Below are 17,223 nucleotides of genomic sequence, written 5' to 3'. Positions count from 1 at the left end.
ACTGATGGTAACTTCCGGTCAAGATGGCGGCTTAGAGAAAGCTAAAGTTCAGATCTCCTGAAACCCTTCCTTACTGATCTCAAACCAAATGCTCCTAGGGCACCGAAATTCAAAACGATCAACAGCATAGACCCCAGGAGTCTTCCTCCTGGACCTGGATCAAAAGGTACGCCCCCCCCCCCCAAAAGCCAGAACCCGAGATTACTCGGACCTAAGGGGTAGGCAGAAGGAAGGTCCCAGGTCCCATCCCCCCCAACCCAGAGTGTGGAGTCCGAGGCAGCAGTGGGAACTTAAGAGCCAGCAAAAGGACCCCAGGGCCGGCTATTCTGAAGGCCGCTTCCTGAAAACAACCTGACCCAGTCGAGGGGGCACCCAGAAAGCAGGGAAACAGAGAGAGAGAGGGGGGAGCTTGTAACCCCCTGGCTGGATCCCTCCATTGGAGTCTCAGGTCCCTGCCTCAGGGCACACTCAATTCAACCCAGGGAAAACTAATCTTAATCAGGAGCCCTCGAAGCTCCGGGAAACCAGGGCCCCTTTCCCTCAGAGAGCAGGCTCATCTGGCTGGCTAAGGCACAGAAACAAGAGCCAAGCCAGGCTTAGAGCGTGGAAGTAAGGCAACGGAGAAACATTGGGAGGGAACCAAGGAGAACAGTAACAGGGACACACCAGCAATTCCTGGCTTCCCCAGGAAGACAGAACAACAACTTCATAGAAAGGACAATCTGCCTGGGGCTAAAACCTCTGAACCCCAGACAGAGATAAGGAAAGCTAATCCTCCCCACTCAGGAAATCTATGATGGACTTCTCCATTAGGGGCGGTGTAATGTCCCTGAACAATCTGCAGGGATCTAGGAGAAAAAACACTATTCATAAGCAGAGGATAAACTGTGGGTCTAGAAACACCAAGGAAAAGCAACTGCATGACTACAGCGGTTGAGGGGACATGACAGAGGAGAGACTCTAAACGAAACTCTAATGCAAATATTAACAACATGGCAATGGGTTCGAATCAAGAATACATGTGATACCCAGTGGAATCACGCGTTGGCTATGTGGGGGGGGGAGGAAAAGAAAATGATCTTTGTCTTTAATGAATAATGCTCGGAAATGATCAAATAAAATATTATAAAATTAAAAAAAAAAAAAGAAACTGATGGTAAGATTAGAATTCCAATGGTGGAGCAAGAGGAGAAATCTTTGGCCCAACAGAAGTACTCCCAAATAAAATGGTGATAAAATTGAGGAGAAATAATCAACAGAGCTATGATGTTGAAACAGAATAAAACATATTCCTTTCCCTACTTTGCATAGGTCAGAGAAAGACAATTTATTTTCTAGCAATCCTAAGAGATCACTTGCTTTTGTGTGGAGTGGGGAGGTAGAAGCAAGAGTGGGGATTGACTGTAGCAGTCTTGGGTAATATAAAATTTGAGGAACTAGATAGGTTCCCAGGAAGTAAAGTTCACAAAAGGAGTTAATTGTTTATATCCTTAACACTGAATGCCTTCTCCTTGAAGATAGGTTCACCCATAATTGTACTAGGAATCTAAATTCATTTATATGTGCTTTGTAAACATTTCTGTACTGAAATGAAATCCATTTATTTTTTTTCCTTTTTAGTGAAATTAAGTGGGTCCCATATTTTATTTATGAAGAGGATGAGAATCCCTAACTCCCTGACTCTTTTCAAAAAAGATCCCAATTATCACAATGGATCACAATGGATTTAGCCACTACAGATGATTAATCTGGGACAATGGTTAATTGCTGATTAACGGAATTATAGTAAGATTAATTAAAATCTAGTCATATTTTATAAAGAAAAAATTCTAACTATGCAGTAAGTCTAGTTACTTCCTCTTTTCACTGTAACTCTATCAATCACATAAAGCATGTCAGGATGATGACTGGTGGGCGCCTTCAATATGGCCATATAGGACACATCCTGAGGAGGGAAAATGTCTTTGGACTTCTCATGATCATGAAGGAGTGACGTAGTATATCAGCTTGAGCATCACTCGAACCAAGCAAAACCCAATGAAAGGCAGCACTCAATCATTGCTAGAAAAATATACCTCCCACCCATTCATCCTAAAGGTACCTTCTTTCCACCCATTCTAAATGAATCTTCTGCCTATTGAGATGTAGGATTGATGGTTGAATATTGAGGTATGATCTTAAATAATATAATGTTAGGGTATAAAACTTGGAGAAAACTCACATTCAATGGTTTTAGATTATGAAGAAAATCTAACAACCCAGCTTTTCGGAGAGACACAATGAACCTGTTATTGGCCTGAAGTTTTACCTCTTTGTTTTATTTCAGATTGACTAAAAACCATTTGTCATACTCAGTACTTTCATCAGACTGAACCCCTTTTGTGTCATTACAAATAATCCTCAAATTAAATAAATCTTGATATCTTTGATGACACACCTTGGGTACAAAAGAGATTAAGAAAAAAATTTTTTTAAAGAATAAACTCTCCAATTCTGAACCTACTCCATTTAAATTCATACTTTGGTTCTGGACCACAGATCATATAACATATGTGTACTTTTATGATGCCATATGTATTTTATATTTACTTTCAGGGAATTGGTTAAAATATTACAAGAAGCCTAGTATTAATTTCATATTCATAATTATCAAAATCTGTAAATTCATTCCTTTAAAATAATTACTGATCACTGTTGCAGATCTTGTCCAAATTGAATTGTTTCTTCATGAATTCCTTTGCCACTTCTTTTCCTCTACCTTTCTTTCCTCTAAGTGTGGTTGAGCTCCAAGACTATATTTAGGCTTTTTCTATTCTCTTCTATATTTTCTCTTCTGGTATTCTTATCTAGTCATATGACTTCAGTTACTGCCTCTAATGAAACATTCTTAAATCTATATATTCAGTCCTTATTTAATTTTTGAGATCCATTCTTCCAATTCCAGGTACTTGCCTACCATTTGGAAGTCCCTACAGTCCTTCATATTAAATATTGGCCCAAATTTCCCCCTAAAAAATTCTCTGTTCTGTCTCCTAACTTCTCAGTTTCTACTAATGGCACAACAATCCTCCCAATCACTCAGGTGTTCAGACATAGGCCATTTCTGACATTTCTGTATTTCTCGTGCTCCATATTCAGTTGCTAAGGACAGCAATTCTATACCTATAACAAATCTATATAAAAATTTTTAAAAGCAATGCCAAATTTATTAAGATAAAAAAACAGAAACACATCAGCCGGCACACAAAATGATAGAATTTTTCCTCAGGTAATACATTCACAAGGCAGAAACTTGACAATGGCAATGTCTCCAGTCTCTTTATGTGTGTGTGTATATAGCAATAACCCTTCACAGTATAAAAAAATTTATTATATTTCAATATTTCCATTACAACCATCCAGTTTTAGGTTCCTATTTACCTTGGGTCTTTTAATATGTTCTTAAACAGTTTTCTCTTGCATTAGAATCCATCCTTAACGATCTAGCAGAATAATACATTGCAATAGAGGAAAACACATATCAACAGGACAGCTTTGATAGTCACATATTGGATTCATGTGCTTAAAAAAAGCAATGAGCTATAATTGATAGATATAATCCCTTTTACTTTGCAGGCTTATTTTCCTATACTCCTTTGAATTTTGGACATCTAGGTGATATAATTGATTGAGTGTTGAACTTAGAGCTATGGAGACCCGGATTCCAAACCTGTCTGAGACAATTCTTAGTTATGTGACCCATGGTATATTACATAATATCTCTCAGATTCAGTTTCTTCAAGTAGAAAATTGGGATAATAATAGCAGCTAATGTGATTATGAAATTATATCAGTGAAGCAGTCTACAGACCTTAAAGCACTATACAAATTCAGTCTATTGTTATTTTGAAAATACTCAATTTATTTTAGCATTTGCTCCATTTATAACCAAAAATTGTTGAAGAAACAAAATCTTCCCAATTCATCAAGTAGTCACTTCCCTATTCTAAAATCTAAAATATTTTCTCATTGTCTCTAGAACAAAATATAATTTTTTCTCTTCATTTTCCAGACTCGCGTCATGCTCCTTCTCTCCCACTTTGTGCTTAAGTAAGCTTTTTCCCTTTCTTTAAACACATTCTCTCTATATTTCTATCCACTAAAAATGTTCTCCTACACCATAGTTCAATTAAAATATTTTATATCCCTCAGATGAATGTCATCTTTTCACCATCAAATTGCCTTCTATGTTGTCTTGACTTAATACAGTCATATTATATATATATATATATATATATATATATATATATATATATATCATCATATCCCTTTCTACCTTATAGCATGTTTACTTGACCCTTGGTTACATTTCCATAGTGTATTCTAACCTCTTCTGAATCATACTGTTGTTTTTTCTGTATTTTTCTAACACCTCTTTTCATGATCTATATTGAATGAGTGTGTATTGTAATGGGTCTGAACTTAAAGATAAGGGACCTGAGTTCAAATCTCAGTTCTATTATTTATTGCCTATGCAACACTGAGGAAGATATTTTACTTCTGTGGGCCTCAGTTTTGGGGAAAATGAATGGTTGTGGTAGATGATTTCTGAGGTTTATGCCACTTCAAATTCTAAGACACCATGATTTAGTCATATAATAAAGGTTTACTGAACTGAAAAATCTTGAAATTTTAAATATACAAGCTTGCTAGTTTATAAATCACTCTTTGGAAACATCAATTAGACTACAGTCATGATATTTCTCTGTGCTGATATTTTTATACACCAAGAACTGAAAGCTTAGTATTTCAATCTATTATCATGACTTACCTTTGTTGATTATGTCATATAACACTGCTGTTTCTGGAGAAACTTCTTATAAAAATGAAGAAAAAGAATTATGGCAACTATCCTAGAGTTATAATTACAAGTGGTAAGAAAGATTACCCATTGCTTTTTTTTTCTTTTCAAATCACATCTTTCCTATGTACATAGGTATTTTGTCAGCAGGGCAATGAAGGAAAGGAAGAACTTTATAATAATGATGTTCACAGTTTGATACAGGCTCATCGACTTGAATAGAATTGCTGTCATCAGAGGAAAAATATTCTGTTCAATGATCTGTGATAATGATATTTTTAAAAAATCTCCTGAAATTGCCCTGTGGGTATTATGCCTCATTTCAGTATGTGTTTATTTGTGTTGGAGTTGGGGCGGGGGTCAGTCATGGTTGCATGTATGTGTTTTTCCAAAACAAGACAAAGAGAGAAAGCAATTTTAGTAATAGAATGAAAAATAGAAGGTGAATATGAAGATACTAGCTGGGAGGATGTTATTGTAAGCTTTGACTTATCCTTTATCACTAGAATTTTCAGTTTATATAAAACAAATTTGAATTGTAATCACTAAAGAAAATAAAAGTATATCTCATTTCAATATCCTAAAGGGTGTCAAATATCTGGAATCTCCCCCTTTATCATGCTGAGCAATCGTGTTAGAATTCTAAGCTTCAGTTATTTCAAAAAAAAAAAAAAGAAAAAAAATACAAGGGGCTATATAAAGATAGTATTTCAGTTCTACCTCAGGCTACTCAATACCATTCTTTTGATCTTATTTTGTAAGAAGGAACAGGAATAAAACATTTTGAGTTAGAAAAAATTGCCAAATGAATTTAGGTCTAACCTTTAAAGCAGGTAAGCCTCAATTCAAATTAACTCAGTAAACACATATTGTGATTGTGTGTTCAAAGCACTGATCTGGATTCTAGGAGACAAAACAATGCACTTCCTGCTATATTGTCCTGGATGAAATAAAATATAAATCTATCTAGGCAAATAGAATATAATTTTGAGACAGAAAGAATAGCCACAACTTAAAATGTGTGACATTTGGCAAATGAGCTGAGCTTTGAATAGAAGCTGAGGTTTTGAGATTTTATGGGGAAGTGAATTATTATTCTGGACCACATAGAATAGGAGAGAGATATAGGAAATAGAATGATGAATTTTAGGATCATAGTACCAGAAAGTCATAGATTTATAGCTGAATAGAACTCAGAGGCCATCCAGTTTAAATTTCATTTTAAATATGATGAAACTTTAACCTAGGGAGTTAAATAACCTGTCAAAGTTTTTTTTTTTTAATACTCTCCAGTTTATAAATCACCCATTGGAAACTGTAATTAGAACACACTAATGATATTTCTAGGTGCTTTGGTATTTCTAGGCACCTAGAACTTCAAACCTAATTTCCACAAAGTGGAAATGTCAGAGAATGACTATTTTTGCAATTTGTCTAGAACGTATAGTGTGTGAAGAGGAATACTATGAAATAAGCCAATAGAAATCTAGGGTGGAACCTCATTGTGGAGAACTGTTAAAGACAAACTAAAGAAATTGCATTTTGCACTAGAGACAATAGGGAGCCCCTGAATGTTTCTAAGCATACAAATTACTTGGTTAGGAAGTCATTTAAGAAGTCACTCAAGAAATTTGGACAGTGATAGAGGATGAAGATGAAATAGGAAGAATTAATAACAAGACCAATGAGGAATTAGTTTCAATAGTAGAGGTAATAAGTGGCAATTAGAACACAAATACACTGCTAGTGGAGTTGTGAATTGGTGCAACCATTCTGGAGGGCACTTTGGAACTATGAACAAAGGGCTTTAAATGAATGCCTGCCCAGCCACACCACTTCTGGGCTTGTACCAAATTCTTTTCCTAAAACTAATATAGTTCTGTTACCTATGTGAGGAAGAAGAAAAAAGAGAAAGAAAATTATAGGTCAATTTCATTAATGAATATAGATTTTAAAATATTATGTTAAATACTAGGAAAGAGATTGTAGAATATTTTACAAGAATTATTTACTATGACTAGGTGGGATATATGCCAGGAATGTAGTGACAGTTTAATATTAGGAAAACTATCAGAATAATTGACTATGTCAATAATCAAACTAACAGAAATCATATGATTATCTTAATAGATGCAGAGAAAGTGTTTGACAAAATACAATACCCATTTGTGCTAAAAAAATAATAGAAAGCAGAGGTATAAAAAGACCTTTCTTTAAAAATGATAAATAGTATATGCCAGAAGCCTTCAGCAAGTATCATCTGCAATGGGGATGTTAGAAGCCTTCCCAATGAGATCACCACTATTATTTAATATTGTATTAGAAATGCTAGTTTTAGAAATAAGGAAAGAAAAATAAATTGAAGGAATTATAGCAGGCAATAAGAAAACTAAACTATCACTCTTTGCTGATGATATGATGGCATACTTAGAGAATCCCAGAGAATGAACTAAAACACTATTTGAAATCATTAATAACTATTAAATTGCAGGATACAAAATAAACCCACACAAATCATCTGCACTTCTATGTATTTACCAACAAAGTCCATCAGCAAGTGTTAGAAAGAGAAATTCCATTTAAAATTAGTATAAACAATATAAAGTATGTGGGAATCCATTTTCCATAGCAAACACAGGAGTTTTATGAATACAATTACAAAATACTTTTCACACAAATAGTGTCAGAGGTAAACAATTGGGAAAATATTCATTGTTCTTGGATAGGACAAAGTAATATAATAAAAATGCAATTCTACCTAAATTAAATCATTTATTCAGTGCCATTCCAATTAACATGCCAAATACCTATTTTATGGAACTAGGAAAAATAATAAAAAATTCATCTTGAAGAACAAAAGGTCATGCATATCAAGAGAACTAATGAAAAAAAATGTGGATGAAGGAAGCCTAGTAGTAGCAGATTCCAAACTGTACTATAAAACAGTAATCATGAAAATAATCTTGAAATGACTAAGGAATAGACTGGTAGATCAATGGAGTAGATTAGATGCACCATATACAACAGTTAATTATCTTTGCTATGTAGTGTTTGAAAAATCCAAAGATCCCAGCTTTTGGAATATGATCTCACTCTTTAACAAAAACTGGTGGGAAAATTAGAAAATGGTATGGCAGAAGCTAGATATAAAGAGTGATACCAGAACTAAATTAGGGCAACATAGAACAGTTTTCCTGGTAGATCATTGAGAAAAGCAAGAATTAATGACCAAACAAGAAAGAGTATTATAATATATAAACTGAATAATTTTGATCATATTAAAATAAAAAGCTTCTGTATAAACAAAACTAATCTAACCAAGATTAGAAGGGAAACTACAAACTGGGGGTGGGGAGAGGAATTATAAGAGATGTCTTTTTAAAAGATCTAATTTCTCAAATTTATAAAGAACTAAGTCAAATTTACAAGATACAGACCATTCCCCAATTGACAAATGGTCAAAGGATACGAACAAGCAATTTTCAGATGAAGAAATCAAAGCCATCAATAATCATATGAAAAAATGTTTTAAATCACTCTAGTTTAGAGAAATGCAAATTAAAACAACACTGAAGTACCACTTCCTACCTATCAGGTTGGCCATTATAGCTGTAAAGGAAAGTGGTAAATGTTGAAGGGAATGTGGCAAAATTGGGACCCCTGCATTATTGGTGGAGTTGTGAACTAATCCAACCATTCAGGAGGGTAATTTGGAACTATAATCAAAGGGATGATAAAACTGTCCATACCCTTGGATCCAGTAATACCACAACTGAGTCTGAATCCCAAAGAGATAATAAAAAAGGGAAAGGGGCCTACTTATTTTAAAAAAAATATTTATAGCTATTCATTTCGCATTGATAGAGAATTAGAAATTGAGGAGAAATGATTAGCAAGATGTATCCAATTGTATCAATAATTGAAATTTTGTATGATTGATTATCTGTGAAAACTTGTCTACTCTAGGCAAGGCAATGATCTGGGAGAGTCTGAAAGATTTATTACAGGGAATGCTATCCACCTCCAGAGAAAGAATTTTTATTTTGAGGTTTTGGTTGGTTATGTATGACTTTGCTATTAGAATAATGACAAATATGGAAGTATGTTTTGCATGACAATTAAAAAATGAAACAAAGAAAAAGAAAATAGTTCACATGAAAAATAAAAAAAAATGAATTAAAACATTTATTCTGAATTTATAGCACTATTCACTTAAAAGGAAAGATTACCTTTTGTGTGATAAAAAATGGAGAGATTTCATTTGTGAGTTTAAATGGGATTGTTCTATTCTTATATATATTAAATAAAATTGGTATGAAGGAAGGAAAAAAAATCTCTGTCAAAGTCAAGTTCCTTTTTGGTTATTCAACTATTAGTTTTTTGAAAATCTCTGGAAAGGGAAAGAAGATGGCAGAAGACAAGTTTAAGTAATACTGACCTGATTGTGAATTGTACCTCAATCCCTTTCTTCATGACTTCTAAGTAGTTAGGGAAAAAAAAGAACATTTTGAGAGGTACCCTGTAGCATTCATATTGGGAATAGGACTATCAAATAATACAGTCATTTTACTAAGAAAATATTAAAATTTATATCTCTGCATTCAAGGATTATGATGAAATGGCAAGCTTTCTCATCTGACCTTCATTCAGGCTAATCACTTGAGTACAATTGTTCCTCACCCTAAGTCCTTTTCTGTGTCAGGATCTGAGGAATCTCTCATTTAAAAAAGAATTACCTTCCTACCCCTTTTTTCAAACAAATTTTAACTTTGATTCTGCCACTCCTCAATCATTGGGAAAGTTATTTAATCTTCTTGGCCTTCTCTTTCTTCGACTATTAAATGAGTGGGGTAGTGTGGAACAGCCATTCTTAACTTTAGGTCCATGAATATTTTTTGTTTGTTTTATTAAGTTGATAGTTATATTCTAATATAGTTGGTTTCTTTGATCTATTTTATTTCATTGGCTTAAAACTATTTTTCTGAGAAAGGATCTGTAGGTTTCACAAGACTGCTGGAGGAGTAGGTGATAAAAAAAATGAGAATCAGTGGAAAATATAATTCCTAATGTTATAGAATCATAGATTTAGAACTGGCAGGGATGTTAAAGGTCATTCAATCTAATCCTTTCCTTTTACAGGTGAGAAAACTGAAGTCCCCCCAAATTAAACTATTTTTACAGAGTCACAAAGTTCATATCTCACGACAGTATTCAAACCTAGGTCTCTCCTAAGAATTTCCAGTACTTGGTACTGGATATAAAAATCTCAAAAAGTAAAAACAAAACATAAACTGATATGTTAAATATAATTTTTCTCCTCCTATTATTTATTAATCTAATTTCTAGCATCAGTTTCATAAAAAAATTATCTCTAAAAATCCATTTCTTTTCTTAAATTCTGTGATTCCTATATTACTATTCTGGTAGTTTAGAGATTTTTTTTAATCACTGCTCTTCCTTCCCATGATTACTTATGAGTATAAGCAATTGCCATTGTTTTCATAAACTAAAAACATAGCAATGTCCTTTTTATGAACAAAGGGATATTCATTGACATACATGTTTGTGTATTTACAGATACATAGACACATACATAGTATATAGTAACATATATGTATTTTTGTTTGCATATTTACATGCAAATTTACAATGTTAGACATTAAGAAAATAAGTTTTAGATCTGATAGGGAACTTAGAGGGTGTTTAGTTTTACCTTTTAATTTTAAAGATGAAGAAACTTAAAAACAGAAAAGGAAGTCACAAATGACTTGCCCAAGGTGACTAATATCTGGAATGCATTTTAACCCATATATTAATGAGTCCAAATCCTGTTTTTTATCTACCACTACAAGATAAGAAGAGAAGAGGAAGGAAAGAAATAAAGCTCAGAGGAAACAAAAAGAGACACTTCAGAGAGAGCAGTCTTTCATATCTTGCTAAGAACAGTGAGAAAGATTAGTATATCTGTCAGTCTTCTTTATTCAGACATTGTTATTTGCACAGAATAGAATCATTGCAGAACTCAATTAAAATATTTTACTTGTTAAAATATCCCTTAGCTCCTCTTTTACCTGAGGAAGTTGGGTCCTGGAGATACTAATTGAGCTAAATGATATTATGTGATACAAGAACTCAAATGAGTTTCTTTTAAACTGAGGAAGCAAGAGGAAATGGCACAGAAGGCAGTTAATTAAAAAAAATAAGTCTAGAAAAAAATTAAAGAGAAGATAGAGTTTTAAGTGCAAACCTGGTTTTACCTTGTCTTCCATTAACTTCTTGCATGTCCCAGTTGAGAGAAAAAGCTTCATTGTTCATGGCTGAGAGGGAGAATTCTAGGAAACTTTACTCCATTGACCAGGAAGACCAGCTGTAATCCTTCCCCTAAGAGAGAAGCTTACTAATGGCCACTGTAATAAATGGAATATAACACATCAGATGTCTTTGAGATAAGAGAAATGTAAGAAATGTTTAACAACCAGCTCAGTGGGGGATAAAAATGTATGCATGACATACTTATGAGTTTAATCTCTATTTAAATTTTCTCCATCTCTTTCTTAAATTTAGAATTCAACAAAAGAAATAAAATCCTGATTGGGAGCATTTTCAATTTTCTAAATACTGAAAAAAATTAACAATAGGCCCAAGATCTGGCACCAGCACATCCTAGCCTGAGGATAGCTAATTTCTTGACTATTCCTGTGGCAGAGTAGGAACATGTTTCTGCTGCTCCAGAAAAGATTATTTATCAAAAAATCTTCTAAGGGTCAGGGTATGGAATTGAAAGAACAGTGAAGATGGGGCTGTAACATCTCTTTATTGGGAGTAACTGTCTAATGGATATACTACAGATTATTTGGTTTTCCTAAAAATCCTTGTCTCATTAAAAACCAGTGGTACCTAGATGCACAAGGAGCAATGGAACTTCTCAGTAGGTAATTGAGATTCTACCACTAATGAGGAACAGTGGAGACCATTCCCTGATGGAAAGGAGGTACAATGAAGATAAGAGCACAGATATCAGTAGATGACAGCAACAGCTTTGCAGTATCAAAATTATGGACTATGTATATTTTTGTATACATTTTTATATAATTTCTGGAACTGTTAGCTCAAGATTTCTAGAAGGGGTTAGGGAAGAGTGTTTTATTATTACTTTATTTACATTGTATTTTTAGTTGACACTTTGTATAAAATATGTAATCTGGTTGAGTGGTAAAATTAAAACACATTGGTGAGAACTCATGGCTATAGTTTGTAAAGGATTATGATAACATAGTAGTACCTAAAACATGGAGTAATGAATTGGGAACTCATGGATAAGGAGGAAACCATGCATACACACATATACATATGTGCATGTATATATTTGTGTTTATATCAGTGTACATATATATATATACATATATGTTCATGTCTTATTTCTGTCCATTCTTGAAAACTTTTAAAATATTTTAAATTTTGATTTAGTGTATAATTCTGAAAAAAATAGATATAGTAAAAGTACTTCTAGATCTAAATATCTCTTCAGTGTCTAAAACAGCAAAACAAAGAACTTAGGCAAAGTAATCTTAATATGCCTTATATAGAACATTACTAATATTCTAGTGTTGTCCCTTTCTCACATTATTATAGAAATATTTTTTGTATTTTTACAGATTCACTGTGTAAGTTGCCTGATAACCTGTAGAAGTTGATCACATTTCTCTGTATTAAATAATATGAAACTACTATATGTATATAAAAGCGAAGGAAAAGCTATCACACTTGAGCATGCAAGCACACATGTACATATACAATACTCCTCCTATAGTCTTTTTTTCCTCTGATTTTTTTCTAAATGAATTACTTCCTGGATAGACATATGCTAAAGACCCTCAATAAAGGTATTTGGGACTGGAAGTTACTAAGAATGCTTCCAAAAATTTATGAGTCAAGATCCTTAATAGAATAAGAATCACAGAAAGATAGTTGATTAGGACCAAAGCTCAGTAGTAGAAGATTCTATATGAATCAAATGACTAGGTGGTAAAATAAATAAATGAAATATAGTACATTAAAGTATTTTTAATTTTACAGCTTTAGCATTATATAGATAGAGATGATGCCATATGTCTTCAAAATTCACATCTTAAGTAACAAGATTCTGTTAGTTGGCTTTCTATGTAGAAAGTAAATATTGAATACAAATTATTGTTTCATAAAGGTTTTATTTCCTCAAGTGTGATATGATCATGTTTAGAGTAATTATGTTAAATGTAATTACTTTTTCAATTTTCCAATTTTTGCAGTAATTATATCTGAGTGCTATTTTTAAATAAAGCATGATTCCATTATGGTATCTTCTTAATAGACTCTTGAGGCTCTGTTCTTGCTTGCCCAAAATCATTTCCTTCTAATAAGTTAGACACTTAAGAAAGCATATTAACTATTCCAGACTACACCACTAACATGTTCATAACTCAAAACGTTAATTGTTCTACTAGTAAAGATGATGAAAATAATAAACAAAATGTTTCTCGAGTGAAACTATTCTCCATATCCCATAGCTACATCTTTTCAATCTCATTCAATTTTGTGCTTCATTTACAAGACCAATAACACCATAAAGTGATATCTTCACCTGAAAGTGAATTGATTAAAGTGAGGTAGAATTGAGCAAAGTCATTAGCTTCACTCTCTCTTCCAGAGTTTTCAAAGTCCAAATTGCAAGACAAAAGACAGAAAAACAAACAATGGTCCAGGATGCAGGGGATGACAAAACCTTCAAAGTCTGACCAAGCTCCAAGCTCTTTCAGCTACCTTCATGACCACTGGAACAAAATGCTCTTATCTACCTATTCCATTGTGGGAAGTTCTTTACATACTAGTAATAGGCATCTCCCTAACTCACCAATGAATTTGAGGCAAGTCAGTTACCTTCAGCATGGTTTAGCCTTCTTGCCCAGATAGTTTTTATGAAGCTTTGGCTTCTGCATATGCTACAGATTCTTGGAGCCACAGGTGAGAGTTGGATGGCAGGTGTAACTAGAAAAGGGCTCAGCATGCCCTCGTACAAAAGGTACTAGTCTTCACTGAACTCCTCATAGACTTATCAGTCACCTAGTTCAATGTCAAAGAATTAATATATTATGACATTGGTACAATCCTGGCAATAGACTTTCTATTTTCTGAGAACTAGTCTTAATATATCTGAAAAGTTCCTCCCAATAGACTGAAAATGTAATGATTAATTCTTCGGTCATGGAAAGTCATTAAACAAACAAAAATGAAAAGGCAAAAGATGTTTAAAATTATATAGATTTTGAACTTTTTAAATAGTAAATGTGAATTATTACTACATGGAACTGAATTGGATATTTAATAAACAAATTAATAAACAAATAAATAAACAACAAATAAATAGTTTGAATTAACTGAGTTGATCCTGTTTGAATTACATGAATTAATGCATCTTACCTGATTTAAGGTATGGAATTATTTTATAGGAACATCAAAAATAGAGTTAGAACACTGAACATCAAATAATCCAGTATTGTCAAAGCTATGGCATGAATGCCAAAGAAGGCACACAGAGCACTTTCTATGGGCACTCAGTTGCCCCTCCAACCCCCAATCCAAATTAATTACTAGAAAGACAGAAGGATTCTGACAGAGATTCTCCCTTCCCCCTCTTCACCATGCCTGATGACATTTTTTTCATATCCCCCACCCTTCTGCCCAATAGCCCAATAGGAATGCACAGGAATTAAGATGGGTGACTCACAGGCTGCAATGCTAGAGGGGAGAGGAGCACTTGGGCCACTCCCTTTCCCCTCTCTACATTTGCTGAGGACATTCTTCACATCACCCATCCCTCCACCCAGCAGTCCAATGGGAGTGCTTCCTATCTCCCCTGTGAGGGTTTAGGGTGGGAACAGGATGCACCCTGTATTGGTGGGGAGGGACATGGCATGCCATCTCTGGGGTTGAGTGGTGTAGCACTTTGTCTTGGGGGGTAGGATAAGTTTGGGTCCCGGCATTCCATTTCTAAAAGATTTGCCATCACTGAAAATCCAACCCTCTCATTTTATGAAAGAGAAAACTGAGGAAAACTGAGTCCTGAAGTAGAAAGGGAAGTTGTCCTAGATGATACCATGAAATCTGAAATTGAATGCAGGATGTCTGATTCCAAATTTATTGGTTTCAATAATCATCTCCCTTTTTCAGATAATTATATAAAAAATGTTTGGTGAATTGAATACAATATAAAGGATTCTGAGATACCTCCTTCAGATTTTATTTAGCTGTAACTCATCTATTAGTTATTTTTTGTATACTACATACCTAGGATGGCAGAAACTGGAACTTCATAAAATTTATTTGAGTTTATTTGTAATTTGTAAATGAATTCAGCAAATATATATTAGACTGCAGGGATTTAAAGTTAAAGCCAAAATAGTTCTTTCCCTGAGATTTTACATTCCATACTTTCAAATCATATTTGTTTCTCTTTCCATGTGTAATCCCCATTTTGTCTCATCCTCCTTTTCCTTGCATTCATTCTAAATGAAAAATATCCAATATTATTAATACCAATACCGCTTCCTCCCACAAAGCCTCCATTGCAATTCATTTTTTATCACCAACTACTGTTATTCCTGGCATGATAAATAGTGATGAAAGCAAGGGCAAGAGCAACTGTTGATCTCTGGTTCAAATTGTGACTGCTCTTGACCAGTTTCACCCATCTATAACCATGTGGAACTCTTGATAGTTGGTAATTAGCAGGAGGATGTATATAAGTAGGAGATTATATTTTGGGTGGGAGTAGACAGAGTTGTTCGCCCACATACTTCTCTACAAAAATGTGTGGAAAAATATTCAATAAATGTAGCTGAAATTGCATTCTGTATTATCTCCAGGATGAAATGTTATAAAGTTGATTTTTGAAAGGTTAGAATAAATGCAGTGATGTGATTTGTTATTTTTGAAAGGTCAAAAATACCCAGTGTTTTGCTCTTATTTTAGAGCAGCTGGCAAATAAATTTTGAATGCTTGTTAATTAAGACTTTGCACAATCAGGGAGTATTCTGTGGAATTTGGATGATATTGAATGGAAGAAAAATAACTTGAAAGACTTCTAAACTCCTCTTCTTTGAAAATTCATTTTATTTTTATTTTTCCGGAAATGAATCAAAATATTCCAAACATCTAATTAGCAGAATTGTTCATTGTGTTCTCTGGGAGTCTGACCCCAAGAGCATCTCTTCTCATATGTATTATCTCTCTTATTTTTCTTCCTATATTTACCAGCTTATATCCCAGATTATCAGAACTAGAAAGGATCTCTTTCAGAGAATCTAGCCAAATGTACTTTTATTCCATGTAAATAACTGGAAACCCAGGGATGACATGACATGAATTCATAAAACTAATAACTGACTGAACTGGAATTCAAACACATTCCATTAGACTAAAGTCCTTCCTCCTTATTCACTGGTTTTCCTCACTTCTGAAAGAAAATATACTCTGCCCCAATCAATTTAGTCAGTCAGTTCATCCATAATTATTTATTGAGCAACTTCTATGTGTAGAAAAATATATAATATACTGCTCTTGATCTCAAGGAGCTTACAAGCTAGATGGGCAGACTATAACTATGTTATGCATATACACATATGTATACATGTATGCACAGAAACATATAGATGTACATACATATTTATATACTATATACAAATTTATTTAATGTGTTAAATGTTTTATTAACCTTTTGTTTTTACAACACTTATCTTTTCCCAGATAGAGAACTATCCTCTCTATAATAAGGAACCAAAGAGGGTTTGTAGGCACATCCCCCAAAATAAACCAAATGCATCAGAAAGTCTAATATCAAATGGAATTTTACATGCCCAATGTCTCCTGCCTCTTCAAAGAAAGAGGAAAGAAGAGTCCCAAATAGAATCTCTGGGACTAAACTTGTATATTTTAATTTCATAGTTTTCAGGTTTGTTTCATTGTCCTTTTCATTTATATTTTCATTTATACTATACATTATTTTCCTTTTTCTGTTTCATTTTGTCCCACCTAATATGGCTTTGCTTTTTTCTCTATATTCAAAACATCCATTGTTTTTTCACAGTGCAAACTAACAACCTGGAAATAGGTTCTGATCAAGGACACAAAAAAATACTCAATGAAATTGTGTGTGGGCGCAGGAAGGGTGGTTGGAGGGGAGGGAGGGAAATAAAGTGAGTATTGTAACCAAAAAAATTAAATCAAATTAAATTAAAAAGATAAAAAAAACCAACTTAACGGATTGGCAGAAGAAGTCTGTGACAGTGAGGTGGAGCCCTGTTCAGAGCCCACACATGCTATGGCAGCTAGAGTAATTGCAGCAGCAA

At 33.7% G+C, this 17,223-nt stretch overlaps 1 long non-coding RNA gene across 2 annotated transcripts in view; it reads right to left on the bottom strand.

The window, feature by feature from the left end:
* Nucleotides 1–272: 272 nt before the first annotated feature.
* LOC130458513 (uncharacterized) overlaps nt 273–17,223 on the bottom strand; it is a 117,480-nt gene continuing 100,529 nt past the window's right edge. For both annotated transcript variants that reach the window (XR_008917884.1, XR_008917885.1), the window contains one exon: nt 273–11,247. This is a non-coding gene — a long non-coding RNA (uncharacterized LOC130458513). The remainder of the gene's footprint in view (nt 11,248–17,223) is intronic.

Source organism: Monodelphis domestica, chromosome 3, assembly GCF_027887165.1.
Source record: "Monodelphis domestica isolate mMonDom1 chromosome 3, mMonDom1.pri, whole genome shotgun sequence".
In the NCBI taxonomy this organism is placed as follows: Eukaryota; Metazoa; Chordata; class Mammalia; order Didelphimorphia; family Didelphidae; genus Monodelphis; species Monodelphis domestica.
The sequence above is the reverse complement of the archived record's forward strand: the minus strand, read 5'-3'. Positions and strand labels throughout refer to the sequence as shown.